We start from the raw sequence: 16,918 nt of genomic DNA, 5'->3' as shown, positions 1-16,918 counted from the left end.
AGAGCTTTGACTGATTTTCATTTTATATTAGTACACGGTGAGACATAGGGATCAAGATTCAATCTTCTACATGTGGTTATCCAGTTTTCCCAGCACTTTTTGTGTTATGACTTGGATTCAAATGTCCTCTCAAAGTCTCATGCAGCCATGGGTGGGGCTCTTTGGAGATGGCTGGATCTAGGATGTGTGCTGCTGGAATCAAGGATGTGATGCTGGGATTAATTCATGATGTGATGCTAGGATTAAGGCTGGCCTACCTGGTTGTTACAATATGAAGGGAGAAAGAGGGTCACTGATTTTCACTTGTTGCTTCATGCGTCACTACTTCACTGCTTGCTATCTTCTGTTTTGTTGCCCTTTGCCAGAGTACTCTGCCTCGGAGCCTGCTGATTATGGATGAAGCCTCTACAAACTGAGCCAAAACAAATCTTTCTTCCTTTAACTTTGGGTGTTGTGTATTTTGTCTCAGCAATGAGAAAAGTAACTAAGACAATCTCAGAATGGTAGAAGGTCAAGTGGCAGAGCACTTAATCACCAAAGGCAGGATGCATATACTTACTGTAATGGACAGCAGAAGCAGAACAATGATCAGAATGATCTGACACATGTAAACCTATGACATTGACTGATCACCCACAGTGTTTCCAAAAGTGTAGTAGATGGGAAGCCTACAAAAGTTTTACTATATATATATATATATATATATATATATATATATGAAAAAAATTAAGGGCAAATGAACAAAAAACTACTTCAAATCATAGTTACAGGTTATCATGGCCCCTCAATCAGTTCCTGGGCTTGATCCAGTTTACAGACCCAGAACTCCTTGGATGAAGGGGAGGCCATGTCTCCTTGGGGAAGAACCCTGGTACACCAAAAATTTATATAGTCTTATCTTTCTCCCATCCTTCCCCTAAGGGATCCTAAAGCTTTTTGCCCAAGTGACTGTGCATTGGGGGAAGGAAAATAATCAGACCTTTAGGGGACTACTGGATCCTGGTTCTAAACTACCACTAATTCCAGGGTATCCAAAAAAATCATTGTGGCCCTCGAGTAAGAGTAGGGGCCTCTGAAGATCAGGTGATTAATGGGCTTTTAGCAAAGGTCTGGCTCACAATGGGTACAATAGGTCTTCAAATTCATCCTGCAGTCATTTCCCATGTTTCAGGCTGCATAATTGGGATAGATTTACTTAGTACTTGGCAGAATCTAAATTTGTTAATGAACATTAAGAGCCAGAAGATGAGAAATAAATCCAACTAAAATTTAAGATTCTTCTATCTCTCGGGAATTTCTAGGAGTGCAGTGCTGTGGGATATGTAGAGATATGCCTTCTAAGGTAAAAGATAAATTGTTATATCTGACTTCTCCTACAACAATAAAAGATGAGATGCCTAGTGGGCCTATTTGGATTTTGGAGGCAACACTTTCCTCACTTAGGTGTTTTACTCTGACCCATTTACTGAATGACTTAGATAGCTGATAGTTTTGAGTGTGACCCAGAACCAAAAAAAGGCTCTGTCACAGGTCCAGGTTGCTCTGCCACTGGGGCCATATGATCTAGCAGAGCTAATAGTATTTGAAGTGTCAGTGTCAAGAACATATTCTTTCAAAATGTCTGGAAGGCCGCCATAGGTGAATTGCAGCAGAATCCTTTAGGATTTTGGAGTAAGGTTCTGTCATCATCTATAGATGACTACTCTCCCTTTGAAAAGCAGCTTTGGCTTGCTACTGGGTCTTAATGGAAGTTGAATGCTTGACCATGGGACACCAGGTTACCATGTGACCTAAGTTGTCTATCATTAGCTGGGTATTACCTGATTTACCAAGTCCTAAGGTTGGATGTACACAGAAACAGCCTATCATGAAATAGAAATGGTATATATATATTTGAGCCAGAGCAGGTCTAGAAGCCATAAGTAAGTTACATGAAGACGTTTCCCATATACCCATTGCTCCTACTCCTGCTATATTGCCTTGTTTCCCAGCATACACCTGTGTCCTCATGAAATGTACCATATAAGCAGCTGTCAGAGGAAGAGTAGACTAAGGCCTAGTTTACAGATGGATAAATATAACATGTTTGGCATAATGATGATCTTGTCTTCGTATCTGTAGGCTGTGGTTTAAAGAAATGTGTCTGGTTGTCAAATTGACAAGGGATGGGTTGTGATAGTTGATTGATTGTGTCAACTTGAGTAAGAAACACCCAACTAAGTTAGCTTAGCATAGTTCTAGGTGTGGAAGATTCGCCCTAAGGAGAATTAGTACCAGAATGGTATAAAAAGGAAATGAAGAAAGGAGTACTACTTCTAATTTCTTTGGAGGGGCTCCAGTCTTCACTTTCACCTTGGACATTGTCTTCTGCCTTCCATTGCAGACTCTTTAGCCTCCTGATTCAGACTTAATGGGACCCTACAGTGGGCTCCAGGTCTTCTACTGAATCCTTTGTATCCCCACTGGGCAGACAAACCTTTTCACTCTTCTACACCCGACCCCGTGGGTGGCCATTGTAAGCCAATCTTGTAAATTCTTATATATTTGTGATCTTGTATGAAATCTATTTCTATAGTTAGCATTAGTTGAAACAATTTATTAAAGAGCCTATCTTTCCTCCAGCTTATGTCTTTGGTCTCTTTGTCAAATATCAGATAACTGAATGTGCTTGGGGTTATTTCTGTGTTTTCTATTCTGTTCCATTGATCCATTTCTCTGTTTCTGTGCCAGTTTCTGGCTGTTTTTGTCATTGTAGCTTTGGCATATAACTTGAAATTCAGGATTGTGTCATTTCATGCTTTGCTTTTGTTCCCCAGGTTTGCTTTTGCTATTATGATTCCATGTGAATTTTAGGATTGTTTCCCTTAGTTCTGAAAGGAATGAAGTTGGTATTTTGATTGGGATTATATTAAATCCGTATTGTCAATTTTGGAAGCAGGGGCCTTTTGACTATATTGATACTGCTTGTACAGGAACAAAGCACTTCTCTTCAGTTACTGATGTACTCTTTGATCTCCTTGTTCAGAGTACTGTACTTTTGTTGTAGAGTTCTTTCACTTCCTTGGTTAGGTAATTCCTAAGTATTTAACTTTTTGATGTTATTGTGAATGCTACTGTTTTCCTAATTTCTTTCTGGATGAGTTTTATTATTCGTGTACAGGAATGCTAGTGATTTATGTGTGTTGATTTTATATCCTGCTACATTGCTAAATTTGGTTATTAATTCTGGAGTTCTTTTTAGTGGAATTTTTTGTATCTTCTATGTAGAGGATCATGTCATCTGCAGATAATGGTCATTCGACTTTTCCCTTTCCAGTACATTTCCTTTTTTATTTCTTTCTTTGCCTGATTGTTCAGGCTAATATTTCAAGTATATTAAGCAAAAGTAATGATAGTGTATATCCATCCTTGTCTTGTTCCTGATGTTATGGTTTGTGTCTGGATGTCACCTCAGAGCCTCATGCAGTCATGCAGGGGTGTTCTTCAGAGATAGCTGAATCTAGAGTTTCTGATTGATTCATTGTCTAGTGCTGGGATTATGGGTGTGTGTGCTACACTCACCCTAGTGTGGGTAGTCTACGTACAATATAAGAGACAGCAAGAGGCTTCTCTCCCTTTTACCCTTTGGCTCTTGTTGCTTTGCTGCCTTCCACCACCATGAATGGTTGCCCCTCAGCCATCCCACCTTACCTCGGAGCCTGCTGACTATGGACTGAAAAAAACTGTGAGCAAAATAAATCTTTCCTTCTTTAATTCTGGGACAGAGTATTTTGTCCCAGAAATGAGAGTAAAGTAACTAAGACAGAATTTGGTACCAAAAAGTGGGGTCATTGCTGTGACTTTACCTAACCATGTGGTTCAAGAGCCTTTGTATGGCTTGTGGGAAGAGTTTGGAAAGGTTCTGAGATGTTTCCAGAAAGAGTAGCTCTGGACTACCTTAGGCTGTGCTGTGTGGGAGATTCTGATTAGAGCTCAGAAGATAAGAAATCTGATAGAAATTCTGCCTGTAAAGACCAAGCTCAGGAGGTATCTGCTGGGAAGAAGTACTTCATTGGTTGTTGCACTCCAGATAATGTGTGTTATGGCTGGACAAAAACTTTGTCTGCATTTTGCTTATGTCCAGAGATTTTACCTGAGACTGAATTAAGGATGGTGGATTAACTAGTCTGGTAAAAGAAATTTCAGGGCAGTTGAATGTTGAGGTGGTGGCATAGCTATTGTTCGGGGTTTTTAGCCAGATTTATATTGTGAATCAAGAGCAAAGAGCCCATCAGGATAATTTAAAATGCTGTGAGTTTGGCAGGAAAACAAGCTCCATTAAATCTGTGAACTTCAAAAATAGAGCTGAAGAGATCTCTGTTGCCGGGAAGAAGCAGCAGAATACAAAAGATGGCCTGAGGGCATCACAAGAAACAGCAGAAATTTTCCACCCTTTACAGATTCTTTTGCAAGTACAAAAAGCAAAAGACTTTACTTTGAGAAGAAAGATACAGAGCACCACATTCCAGGGTGGCGTAGAGAATTTGTTATTCAGAACTGGACTGAGATTGCTCATCAATCCAGGCACTTAACCCCTACACCCAAGAAAGAGGGAAGTCTTGTTACTGCTGCACCTGGAGCAGACCTTGACATCATCCATGTGTCACTGGTTTGACATGCATGCAGAATACTAGAGCTATGTGGCTAAGAAACTATTTTCAAAGGTTTATTTTAACTGATTTTTTTTTGGTTGGTTCGTCTATTTGATCTAATTGTGACAGTGGAGTATTGAGATAATACTCACTGTAATTGTGTTGATGTTTGTCTGATCTTTTATGTCCAGTAGTGTTTGTTTTATGAATTTGGGTAGGCTAGTATTCAGTAAATAAAGTATACTTGCTGTGTCTTCCTGTTTAATTGTTCTCTTAACCTGTATATAGTGACCTTTTTTTTTTTTTTTTTTTTGCCTTTTCTGATGTTTTGATTTGAAATTCACTTTTTAAAAAAAAAGGGGGGGGGTCTCACTATGTAATTCAGGCTGGGCTTAAATTCACCATATAGCCCAGGCTGGCCACAAATTCCCAGAAATTCTCCTGCCTTAGCCTCCTGAGTGCTGGAATTACAGGCATATATTACCATGCCCAGCTTTAAGTCCACTTTCTCTGAAAATAGGATAGCTATTGCTGCTTATTTTTTGTTTCCATTTCACGGAATACTGTTTTTAATTTTTTATTTTTAGTTTATAAATGTTTCTTTTGGGTTTAAATGTGTTTCTTGTATACAGCAGTTTGCCAAACAATGTCTTTTGATTGGGAAGTTGAGACCATTTATATTGAGTTATTATTGAAAGATATTGACTAATTGCATCATTTTTCTGTTGGTGATTTCCTTTCTTCTCTTTTGTTTAACTGCGTACCCTGCCTGGTGTAGTAATTCTATTAGACTTTTTGGCATTTTCTCTTTCTGGGATATCCTTGAAGTTTTCAGGTGCTATTTTAGTGGTTATGAATTTCTTGAAGTGCTCTTTGTCATGGAAAGACCTCATTTCTCTATCAATTTTCAGAATATTTAAGTTTGTCTTGGAAATTATTTTATTTTAGGACTTGAAACATTTCATTCCAAACTCTCCTGACCTTTAATGGTTGTGCTGAGAAATCTGCTGTAATTGTAATGAGTTTACCCTTATAAGTGATGTATTACTTTTACTGAACATCTTTTAAGATTCTGTCCTTTTGTTGGACTTCTGAATTTTGACTGTGATATGTTATGTTTCTTTTCTGAAAATGGCTATTTGGGGTTATATTTGCCTCAGTTATAGGTATATAAAATTCTTTCCCCATATTTGGAAAATTTTTTGCCATTTTCTGAAAAGAGTTTTTATATGCCTCTTGTGTTGTGTTCTGATTTTTCACTAATTTTTGGCATCATTCAGAAGCAGTTGGATATATTTATTTATTTATTTATTTATTTATTTATTTATTTATTTATTTTTGGTACTGGGGATTGAACTCATGACCTTACACTTTCCAGGCAGGTGCTTATGCCGCTAAGCTATATTCCCAGCCCAAAAGTGCTTTTGTTGTTTTTAAGGCATCTCTGAGTAACTGGCCACTGACATCAGCCCTGTCTTCTAGTTCTGAAACTATGTTTTCAAACTGGGCACTTCTGTTGCTCATTCTTTTAATAGACTTTTTACTCTTTCAGATTTCTGTTTAGTACCTTTTCAGGACTCTATTTACTAAACTGGTCATTCATGTTTTATATCATTTTGTTTATCTCAGCTAGCTTTTTATTACAGTCTTCTGAAAACTCACTGATCACTTTATTATGTCCATTATCAGTTTAGTGATATCTTCTTTGAACTTACTGAGCACCTTATTGATTTTTTTTATCTCCTCTTTTGTATAATTTAGCTATGTGGCTTTTGGCTTCTTTTCCTTATATACCTCATGGATCATCTTTGGGGGAGTTGGGAGTATGTGGAGGCATTTTCTTGCCTTGTCTGATCATGTTTTTATGTTTCATTTGTTTGTTTTTGGTGTGTGCGTGCGCGCATGTATGCATGCATGTGTGCCTGCCTGCATGCTGAGGTTTGTGAGTTGATTATAGTTAAAAAAACTATGTGGCTAGTTTGGAGATATTTTAGTTAGTGTATACTTTTTTCAGTGATGTGCTCTGAATATAGCTAACTATAGGCTTTTCTTTGCCCCTTCCCAAGATCCAGCCACCTCCACTAATTTGGGAGGGGAAGGTGCAGTATAATTGACCCAGCACCTAGTTCTTCAAGAAAGGACCATATATTATTAATGACACAAAGAACTTTCAGATATTGGCATACAGAGAAAAAAGTAATGGCAGCAACTATCCTATCTTGGAAATAAGAACAAAACCCATAACAATAACACCATAAAAAAGAATCAGATATTGACATACCTTAATAATCAACAATGTATCACCTTTATCACTGTAGTATTGATAAACATTGTGACAAACCAAACATTGACATACAGTAAATATCTACTAAATGCAACAACTATACCTCTACTAACAATAGAAGAGAACTGAAGAGTAATAGCATAGAGGTAACTACCTTATGATTAACAAAGCTTAATGGTTATGCTACAAAAATAATGCAGGGAGGAATGGGAGAATGAAAACAGTAAAACTTGAAAATTGAGCAATGGGAGATGAGATTGGGGAGGGAAAAAAGAAAAGATTATAGTAAGAAGAAAATAAATTAATAGAATTAGATAAAAATAGAACACAGCAAACAAAAAATAAGAAAAAAATCAGTGAATAAAATAAAAAGAAAATAAGAGAAGGAAAATATTAAAAGAAAAAGGAAGAAATCCCCAACTCCCCACAAAAAAAGCCAATGAAAATAAAAATGAGTAAACAAACATTTCCCTGTATTCTTTAATTTTTTTTATTTTTGAGAGAATAAAACCAAACAAAATAAAACAGAATAAATTCAATCAAAACAAAACAATGAAAGCAATACAGGATTTCAAAACAAGATAATAGGAAATCAACAATGGCTACCATAATATATCTTATTATCTTCAAAATAGCTGCCCATCATCTGAGATGAATATGCAATTCTCAGATGAAGATATGCAAATGGCAAATAAATACATGAAAACATGCTCATCATCATTGGTCATTAGAGAAATGCAAATTAAAACCACACTGAGATACCATCTCACTCCTGAAAGAATGGCCAGGATCAAGAAAACTGACAACAAATGCTGGAGAGGCTGTGGGGAAAAAGGAACTCTCCTGCATTGCTGGTGGGAGTGTAGACTGGTACAGCCTTTGTGGAGATCTGTCTGGAGGTTTCTCAAAAAGTTGGGACTGGAAATCCCATTTATTCCAGCTATCCCACTTCTAGGCATATTCCCAGAAGAACTGAAAGCATCATACCACAGTGATATATGTGCACCTATGTTTATAGCAGCACAATTTGTAATCGCCAGATCTTGGAAACAACCCAAGTGTCCATCAACTGAGGAATGGATAAAAAAGTTGTGGTATTTCTATACAATGGAGTATTATTCAGCTATAAAGAAGGATCACATTGAGATATTTATCAATAAATGGGCGCAGCTTGAGACCATACTCATAAGTGAAATAAATCAATCTCGCATGTGTGAATACCGAATAGTTTCCCTAATGTAAGTAATGATTCAAATATATAAAAATAAGTGGTAATCATGATTCCCCATTAGGTGGCCTTGAAGCCTTATAAAGTTTTCACTCATTAATTAGAAAGGCTTTATTCTGGGCTTCTTGATATGAAAATATTTGAAGCTAGAGTATATGAAGTTTTATCCAAATATTTCAAGGAAAAAGACAGACACTGTGGTGACTACTATTAAGTCGGGTTATATGGTGGTGAAGTACTAGGTTGCTGAAACAGTCATGCTTTGACCTCTATTGTTATATTGTTATGTCCTGTTTTATCTCAATCTCCCCCTTATTGTTTTAAAAAAAATTATTTAGTCATTTCTTATGTTTGTCTTAATTAAAGAAAAAATTTAAAAAATTAGGATATATAAATAGTAACTCTTTTTGATTTCCTATTAACTTGTTTTGAAGTCCTGTAGTACTCCCACGATCTTGTTTCGACTAATTAGACTCTGTTCCATTCTATATGATAGTATCAAGTTTGAAGACATAGGCAACTACTTTGAAGGCAATAAGATTCACTAAGATACCCATTCTGGTTTGACTATTGTCTTCTTTGGAAGTCCTGTAATGTTTACAATGCCTAAGTTTTATTGGTCTTGTTCTCTACTGTTTTGTCCAACTTTATAATATCTAATGAGATAGACAATTCTTTTTAAGGAAACAAGGGACAACGTTGATAACCATTGTTGATAACCTTGTACTCTGTTCTACACCATGTGCTATGTCTATCCTTGGTATTGACGGACAGCTTTGTTTTGCCATATTTGACTGTATTCCCCCCCCCCCAAAAGTAATAAGCACTAAGGTGTAATAAAATCCAAAATGTGTAAATTTTGTTGTAAAAAAGAGAGGGAAAAAAAAAAGAAAAAGAGCTCTAATGGATATAACAGCAAGTGTGTTTAGGGGTGTTAAATAGCTGACTATATCAATGTTTTTGGATCATTGAACACAGCTGTTTGCAGTCTCCCTGTTTGAATGTCCACCTTGTATTCTTTGATACTGTGATTTGAGCAACTATTTTCAAGATGATAATATGTAATCTACTAACAGGTGATTTCTTACTGTTATGTTTTTTTTGTTTTGTTTTGTTTTGTTTTTTTGTAGTTCTGTATTACGTGTACCCTTACACCGCTTTGTTTTGTTTTGTGTTTTTCTCTTTTTCCTCTTAAATAAAAAAAAAAATAGCTGCCCATGCCATCAGATATAATAAAATCAAACAAAATAAAACCAATCAAAATAAAACAATGAAAATGATACAGAACTTTAAAACAAGATAATAGGGAATGAACAATGGCTACTACTTTCCCTTTATAGATGTTTCCTCCTCTTTCACTTTCACGATATCCATTGTATATTTTGGATCCCACTAACTCCTTCAGTTTCTTATACTAGTGAGACAACATGATGTTCACCCATATGAGTCTGAACCATTTCTTCCAAGAGCATGATCACAAGCTGTATCCATTTTCCTACAAAAGCCTTATGATTATTCTTTATAGCTGAGTAGCTTTCCATTGTATAAAAATGCTATATGTTTCTTATCCAGTCTGTGGTTGATGGGCAAGTTACTGTTGCTTTTTTCTTGTTCATTGTTTTCTGTCCTTTGAATTTCAATCTAGGAGTTTCCTTTTAAGTTAATGCATTTCTTGTGTACTGCATACTGATGGATCTTGTTTCTTGATCCAGTCTGCCTGTGTTTCTTTTTATTGGTGAGTTGAAGCCATCTACATTAATGGCTGTGGCCAAGATGCACTGGTTCATCTGTGCCATGCTTTTTTCCTGCTGTGGGCTTCCTACTTTTCCCCTCCATTTAATTGTCTGCCCCACTCAGTGATCCCACTTTGCTGCTGTTCCTCGGACCATGGTCATTTTTCTCTCTCTCGAATATCCTTCAGTGCTCTCAGTAGGGTTGGTTTGGTGGTTATGAATTCCTTTGTTCTTTGTCAGGGAAGTATCTTGTTTCTCTGTAAATTTTGAAAAATAGTTTTTAAGGGTACATCAATCTGGGTTGGAAGTTGTTTTTTTTTTTTTTTTCTTTTGTCTTTTTCAGTACCAGGGATCAAACTCATGACTGCCTGCTTGCAAGGCAGGCACTAATGCCGCTGAGCTAAATCCCCAGCCCCTGCAAGTTGTTTTCTTTCAGGACATAAAATACTTCACTCCAAGCTCTTCTTGACTTGAGAGTTTGTGCTGAGAAGTCTGCCATGATTCTGCTGGGTTTTCCTTTATAGATGATCTGTTTCTTTTTTCTAGTAGCCTTTAATATTCTGTTCTTGTGCTGCATTTCTGGGATCTTGATTACTATATGTCTGGGTATAGATTTATTTTGGCTATGGGTAGTTGGAATCTAAATATGCTCCAATATGCTTCCTTTATTTGAATGTCAGGTCCTTTTCCCATGCTTGGGAGGTTCTCTACTATTACTTCTATAAATAGTCTCTTTATGTCATTTGTGTTGACTCCTGCTTTTTAAGATGACACCTATCATCTTAAAGTATTTTTGTGTCATCTTGAAGCATCTTGGATTGTTATTTCTTGGTTTTTTGTTATTTTTAAGTGATCTTTCCTTTTTTTTTTTTTTTTTTTTTAAAGCCTACAGCACCCGGTATTCCCAGGCAGTCTCCCAGCCAAGTACTAACCAGGCCCAACCCTGCTTAGCTTCTAAGATCAGATGAGATCAGGCGCATTCAAAGGAATGTTTCCTTTTGTGACCACTAGGTGCAATCCTGTCTTCAAGGTTTGAAAGTCCATCTTCAGTTTCATTCAAGCAATCTTGCTAGCTTTCAGTGGAGTTTTAAATTTCCTAACTATCTCTTTGAGTCTGTTTCAAGCACTCCAATTCTTCTCTATATTGTTCATTTAAGGTTTTGCTCATTCTCCTATACTCCTCTTTTTTTTTTTTAAATCTGTGTCTTCTTTAGATATGTCCAGCAACCCTTTTATTATGTTTGCCATTTCTTCTTTTACCTGAGATATTGTTTCTTATCTGATTTCTTTTACAGCCTCATGAAGTAGTTTCTTTACCTCAGTTGCCACCTTCCCTGAAACTTCAGGTGTGTGACTTTCACATGCCCATGTCCAAGTCTCCTGGACTTGTTCTGTGTGGGCTGGAGGCCAGAGATTGGCTTTTGCTTCTTTGTCTCGACATTTTCCTGGGTTCTTCTGAACAAGCGGGTTGTGGGGCTCCAGGAGCTTCTCATGTTGGCTACCCATCCATGGTGTAGGGGAATGGGTCAGGCACCTGGGTTTCTCCTAACCCAGGTTCCACAGGAGGTGCTGGGTATGGCAAGGGCTTCTCCAAATACTTGTAGCTTCTCCAAGGCACGGCTGGCTGGTTCTCCTGGTTCATACTGGCTAACTGCAGGAGAGTCCCAATGACAGCCAGCAGCGCATGTTGGGGCTGGACTTCCCCTGTATTCTTGAATGAGTGGCGTCTTTCCAGGATCTGCAGTCTTGGAATCAAGGAAGTCATAGTTTTCTCTGTCTAGTTTTATGAGCTGTGAGTTTGCAAGACTCCCCAATCTGCAACTCCTGATTGCCCTCTGTCCATGTACCCTGGACTTAATGCTAGCACTTTCAGATTCATCAGCTTCTGAAAGCCACATATGCAAGGCATGGCTTCTTATCACAGAGGACAGGGCCTGTGCCCTTCCTGAGCTAAATTTAAACTTCTTAAATGGCCTATGTCTAGCTCATACTCCCTTTGTGACTGTCTCTTGTGGCTGTCTCTCATTCACACACTGTCATAGTTTAACACTGGAAATCCTGAAGTGCAGTTGTTAGGTAGTTGTTCTGTAGCTGAGTCTTATGCGATAATCCCCTTCCTAAAATGGCTCCTGATTATATTCTCTCAAATATGATAGGTGCTGCATTGGATTTCTTCTCCAATTTTAGACTGCCATACAGGAGTCATTTTTGAAGGAAAAATCCTGTGCTATTTTTGCAGTTTATAGTAGCCCTAGAGTTTTCTTGGGAGCAGCACTATTGCCTGGTCCATTGTTTGTCTGGACCTGCCAACCCTCTAGGCTTACCCTTCTGCCTGAAGGTTGGTCTCATCCATGATCAGGTTTGTCAGTTGGTCGATGCCTTCCCTGCCCCATGCTGAGGGAAAAACACAGAAAGGATTTGGAAATGGTCGACAGCCATGACCAGGGCATGGAATCAATGGCTGCAGAGTCAGTTATATGTGGTGGCAGCAGATCTAGGCTTGAACTCATGTTCCTCTTGCCTCAGCCTCCCAAATTCTCAATTGTATTTTAAAAATTTCATTTATTGAGTTTTTCATTTCAAGGACTTTTGTTTTATTCTTTTCTTGATGTGTAGGTCTTTTCTAAATTTCTCATTCAGATTATGAATTGTCTTCCTAATTGTGATAAATTGTCTATAAATACAGTTGTACCTCAATTCATGAATTTAATTCTTTCCACAGTTCTGGTCACAAACTGAATGGCATGAGAACCAAATCAAATTTCCTCATAGAGTCAATCTTGAACCTAACCAGTGAATTTGATTCAATTCTCATTAAATTTGGTTTGTGACCAGAATCATGGAAAGAATTAAATTCATGAACTGAGATACCACTTTATTCATGGAAGAAAACTGTACCTCATTTAGCATTCTTAAAATCACTTTATTGAATTACTTTTGGGGCAGTTTATTGGTTTCCTTTTCTTTAGGGTCTGTTGCTAAAGAGTTACTGAGTTCCTTTAGAGGGGTCATGTCACCTTGTATTTTCATGCTTTTTGTGTCCCTGTGTTATTTGTGTATTTGGCAGATCAACTGCCTCTACTAATTTTATAGGTTGGTTTTCACAGTAAAAGACATTCTCTTGGCAATGTGTTGAGATATGTTGGTTGGATATATTGCATTGGTTTGGGTTTTAGGTGGGTGTCTGTGTTGTTGTTTTGTGGTTCTAGTAATTAAACCCAGGATATCACCCAATGAGTGGTTTAATGTAGTATTTGGGTAGCTCTTTAGCTATGATCAATATCAGTGATATCTGTCATCTTTAGGTATTTCAATGGCTTAGGCTATTGGAGTTGTGGGTTTTATCATCAGATGGTATGCGGCTTTCTTAGGTAGAGCAAATTTGCTGGCAGCTCTGAGCAAGGTGTACTAGGTTTCATGTATGAGACATCATCAATGTCCATAGTGTTCCACAGGGTTAGGATTGCCCCACTCTGGCAGGTTGCCTTCCTGTTCCCTCTGGCTAGAATAATGAGTAGAGTCATTTACTTACTATCAGGGCTTCTGCAGGCTGATTTTCTGAGAACAGGCTTTGTGTTTCCTTCTTGGGGCAGCAGGAGAATGGGAAAGGCTGATGGACTGCTTTCCAGGGAATTTAGCTGGCTGAGCCACTTAGGGAATGTTACTCAGTGGCTTCCTGGGGTCCTATAGAAGTTTATATAGTTTTGAATACCTTGAATTTTCCCATAGGGAAAAGTGAGATACATGTTAATCATTCATTGTCAGTTTTATTCTGCTTATATTTAATCCTCTAGCTATCCAGAAGAAACTTATGAGAAATTTTGTTAGGATGTTTCAGCTGCAAGTAATAACAAACCTTAACTTAGTTGGCTACCACCATAGAGGAACACAGGACTGGGGAGGTAACTGTAGAGTATTTGCCAAACATGAAAGGCCCTGGGTTTGATCCCCAGCACAACTGAAAACAAGCAAACAAACAAACTGAAACAAACCAATAGGGACACACTATTTCTGATAATAAGAAGTTGAGACCAATCTAGAATTGATTTATTCAATGGCTCAGTACTCTGCCATCCTCTCTGTGTCACCTCTTTTCTCAGGGTTGCAAGAGGCTACTGCATTTTCGGGCTTTACATCTAAGCCCAAGATGTTCAAGGGCAGAAGGGGACTGTGTGCCTCTTTATTAGTTGGAGAAACACTTTCCTGAGATCATTGGTAAATTTCTGCTCCTATCTGTTTATCCAAATTAGACACATGTTCAACTAATCCTTGGCAAGCTGAGTACCACTTAGATGAGTCTCAATCCCTTTCTGAGGCTGGTTATAGAAAGCCTTGGGCAGGAAGATGGAACCTCCTCAAAAGTGGGGCTCTGCCAGTCCAGGAAAATGTGGAAGTCACATATGGAGACACTCCTATAATATCTCTAAAGACAGAGAGAGACAAGGGAAAAAAAAAAAAGAAAGAGACACAAGGAGAGGGGGACAGAGAGGAGGAAGAGACAGACAGAGACAAACAGAGGGACAGAAAGACAGACACAGAAAAATGAGAGGTACACAGGCCACATTCACCTAGGCTCTTGGATGAATGGTGAAATAAATGTATCCTGGAGAGGACAATGAAACATCATTCACTGCCCAAAGAAACCTTAAGAGAAACGAGTTTGTAAGGAGGTTAATAGGTGCTTACTTCTTTTTTTTAAATTTATATTTGACTGTACAAACCTTTATTTTAGAGATAATAATAATTTAACCTCATGAGGCACCAGTACCTGTTCAAATAATTAGTATATACTCTGTCCTTAGAAAAGCCTATTCTCTCTGTTGTGTTGTCACTGAACACCTGGAAAGACTGTTGCCATGTTTGATCTCAATCAGGGCAAAGTAAGCAAAGATGGAGCTCGATAGACTACAAAAGTTTACTTAAGCATTTCCTGTTATCAAGAAATGATATCTGCTTGGGAGGCCAAAGCAGGAAGATCGTAAGTTTAGGGCCAACCTGGGTAATTTAACGAGACTATGTTTCAAAAAATAGAATGGATTGGGGTGTAACTCAGGTTTAGAGTGCTTGGTTAGCATGCATGAGGTCCTAGGTTCAACTTTCATTACCAAAGTAGAAAAACAAATCAAACCTAAACAAACTCTAAAACAGAAAGAACAAATGAAAGAAAGGGGCTATTGTTTGTCTGCAATGAGTGAAATTTCATTAAAATCCTTTGTGAGTCACTTTTGAAGTTTTTCATGAGTTTTTAAAACATCTGAAGTAAAGAAAGTAAATAGTTTTAGAGGCTAGTAAGGAACCTCTTTTAAACCGGTTAAACCAGTTCCTCCAACACATACCCTTTTTGAACTAAGCATGTTAAACAATTAAAGCTAACCACAAAGACTGTAGTTTATTTATTACATGCACTCAAGATGAAAGAAAGGAAGTTAGTCTCAGGAAGTCAGCTGAAGATAGCTCAAATTCTGTATATAGCCGTGCTATATGATTTTTTCCTTTGAACAAGTGTTGGTTGCCATGACAACTAGAACTGCAGGGAGAAAAAGTTGTTTGAACTGCTGGACTAGGAATAGGAGGAAAATTTAGAACAGTTGTAGCAGTCTGGAATGACTGGTGAGGGAGCAATGATAGCTAGGGATTGTGTGGATTTATCTATGCTGAGAATTTAATGTTATTTTGTGGAGAAGAAAGAAATTATGGTTTGCGTCTAGATGGTCTCTCAATGCCTTATAGTCTATTTGGAGATGGCTGAATTTAGAGCGTGTGATTGATTCATAGTGTAGTGCTGGGATTAAGGGTGAGCAATTGCTGGATCCATCCACTGATTAGATTGGCACTGTGCTAATACCAGTAGATTGGACACAAGGGACAGAAAGAATCTCTTTCTCTCTTGCTGTTTTCTGCTGCTGCCATGAACCTCTATGTACAGCGAGCTAAACAAATCTTTCCTTCTTTAACTTTGGGCATTGAATATTTTGTCTCAGTAATGAGGAAGTAGCTAAGACAAGAGGCATAATGCTAAATAATATATAGCAATGCAGAATACGTAAGCAAGACATGGAGAAACCAAAGACCAGTGAGATAAAAAAAACTTTAATGTTCCCTTTTTATTCATAGTTACAGGGTACAAGTATGGAATAACCCATTTCATCACTCAGGCAAATAACACCTTCACTCCACCTTGTTCCCTATTATCAAGGTATCTTGAGTAGAAGAACTTATCTGATTTAGACATTGTCCTTGACAGGTCCTTTCTGAAATGAGTGTAGCAGAGTCCCAAGCCACAGTATATTGGGTACATGATCTCCCACATCACCCCTAAGAATAGGTTCTAACGCCTGAGACTGACTTAGTAGAGGGTTTTTCTCCCTAAGATGAACCAGCCTAATTTAGAATAGACTGGTAAATACTGATCCTCACACAGGATGCCCCCTTAGTAGACTTTTCTGTCTAATTCTGTTCCAGGCACAGCCAACTCTTGGTTTTAGAATTAATTCTGACTTCTACTTATCACAGATGAAAACCATCCTTCTCCCTTACCCCCACCCTTAGTACTGGGGATCGAACCAAGTGAGTGTTGAGCTACATCTTCAGCCCTTCTTTCTATTTATTCTTATATTTTGAGACAGGGTCTTGCTAAATTGCCTAGGCTGACCTCAAACTTTTTATCTTCCTGCCTCAGCCTCGTGAGTAGCTGGAATTACAGGTTTGTGCTGCTATACATGACTATTATTTTGTATTTCTTAACTTGGAAAAAGATTCTTATATTTTAAAAATTGATTTTATTTGTTTCTTTTTTTAGTGGTCACAGTACTGATTTGAAATAGGGGTAGATGCTGGGTATTGTGGTGCTCTCCTGTAATCCCAGCACTTGGGAGGTTGAGGCAGAAGTATTGGCATGAGTTTGAGCCCAGCCTAGATTACATAGTGAGCTGAAGGCTAGCCTGGGGTAGAGAGTAAGATTGTGTCCCAAAAGAAAAGGAGAGGAAAGGAAAGGAGATAGAGTAATGTATTTGTCCCTGAAATAAGAACATTTTATTATTTA

General features: G+C 37.9%; 1 pseudogene; it reads right to left on the bottom strand.

Annotated features, from left to right (window-relative positions):
- Positions 1 to 10,759: 10,759 nt before the first annotated feature.
- On the bottom strand, positions 10,760 to 10,878 carry LOC111755095 (5S ribosomal RNA; annotated as a pseudogene).
- Between the last annotated feature and the right edge of the window lie 6,040 nt (positions 10,879 to 16,918).

Source organism: Cavia porcellus, unplaced genomic scaffold, assembly GCF_034190915.1.
Source record: "Cavia porcellus strain 051 isolate PalLab524CR breed Dunkin Hartley unplaced genomic scaffold, mCavPor4.1 scaffold_9, whole genome shotgun sequence".
Classification (NCBI taxonomy): Eukaryota; Metazoa; Chordata; class Mammalia; order Rodentia; family Caviidae; genus Cavia; species Cavia porcellus.
This window is presented reverse-complemented; position numbering and strand designations above follow the sequence as displayed.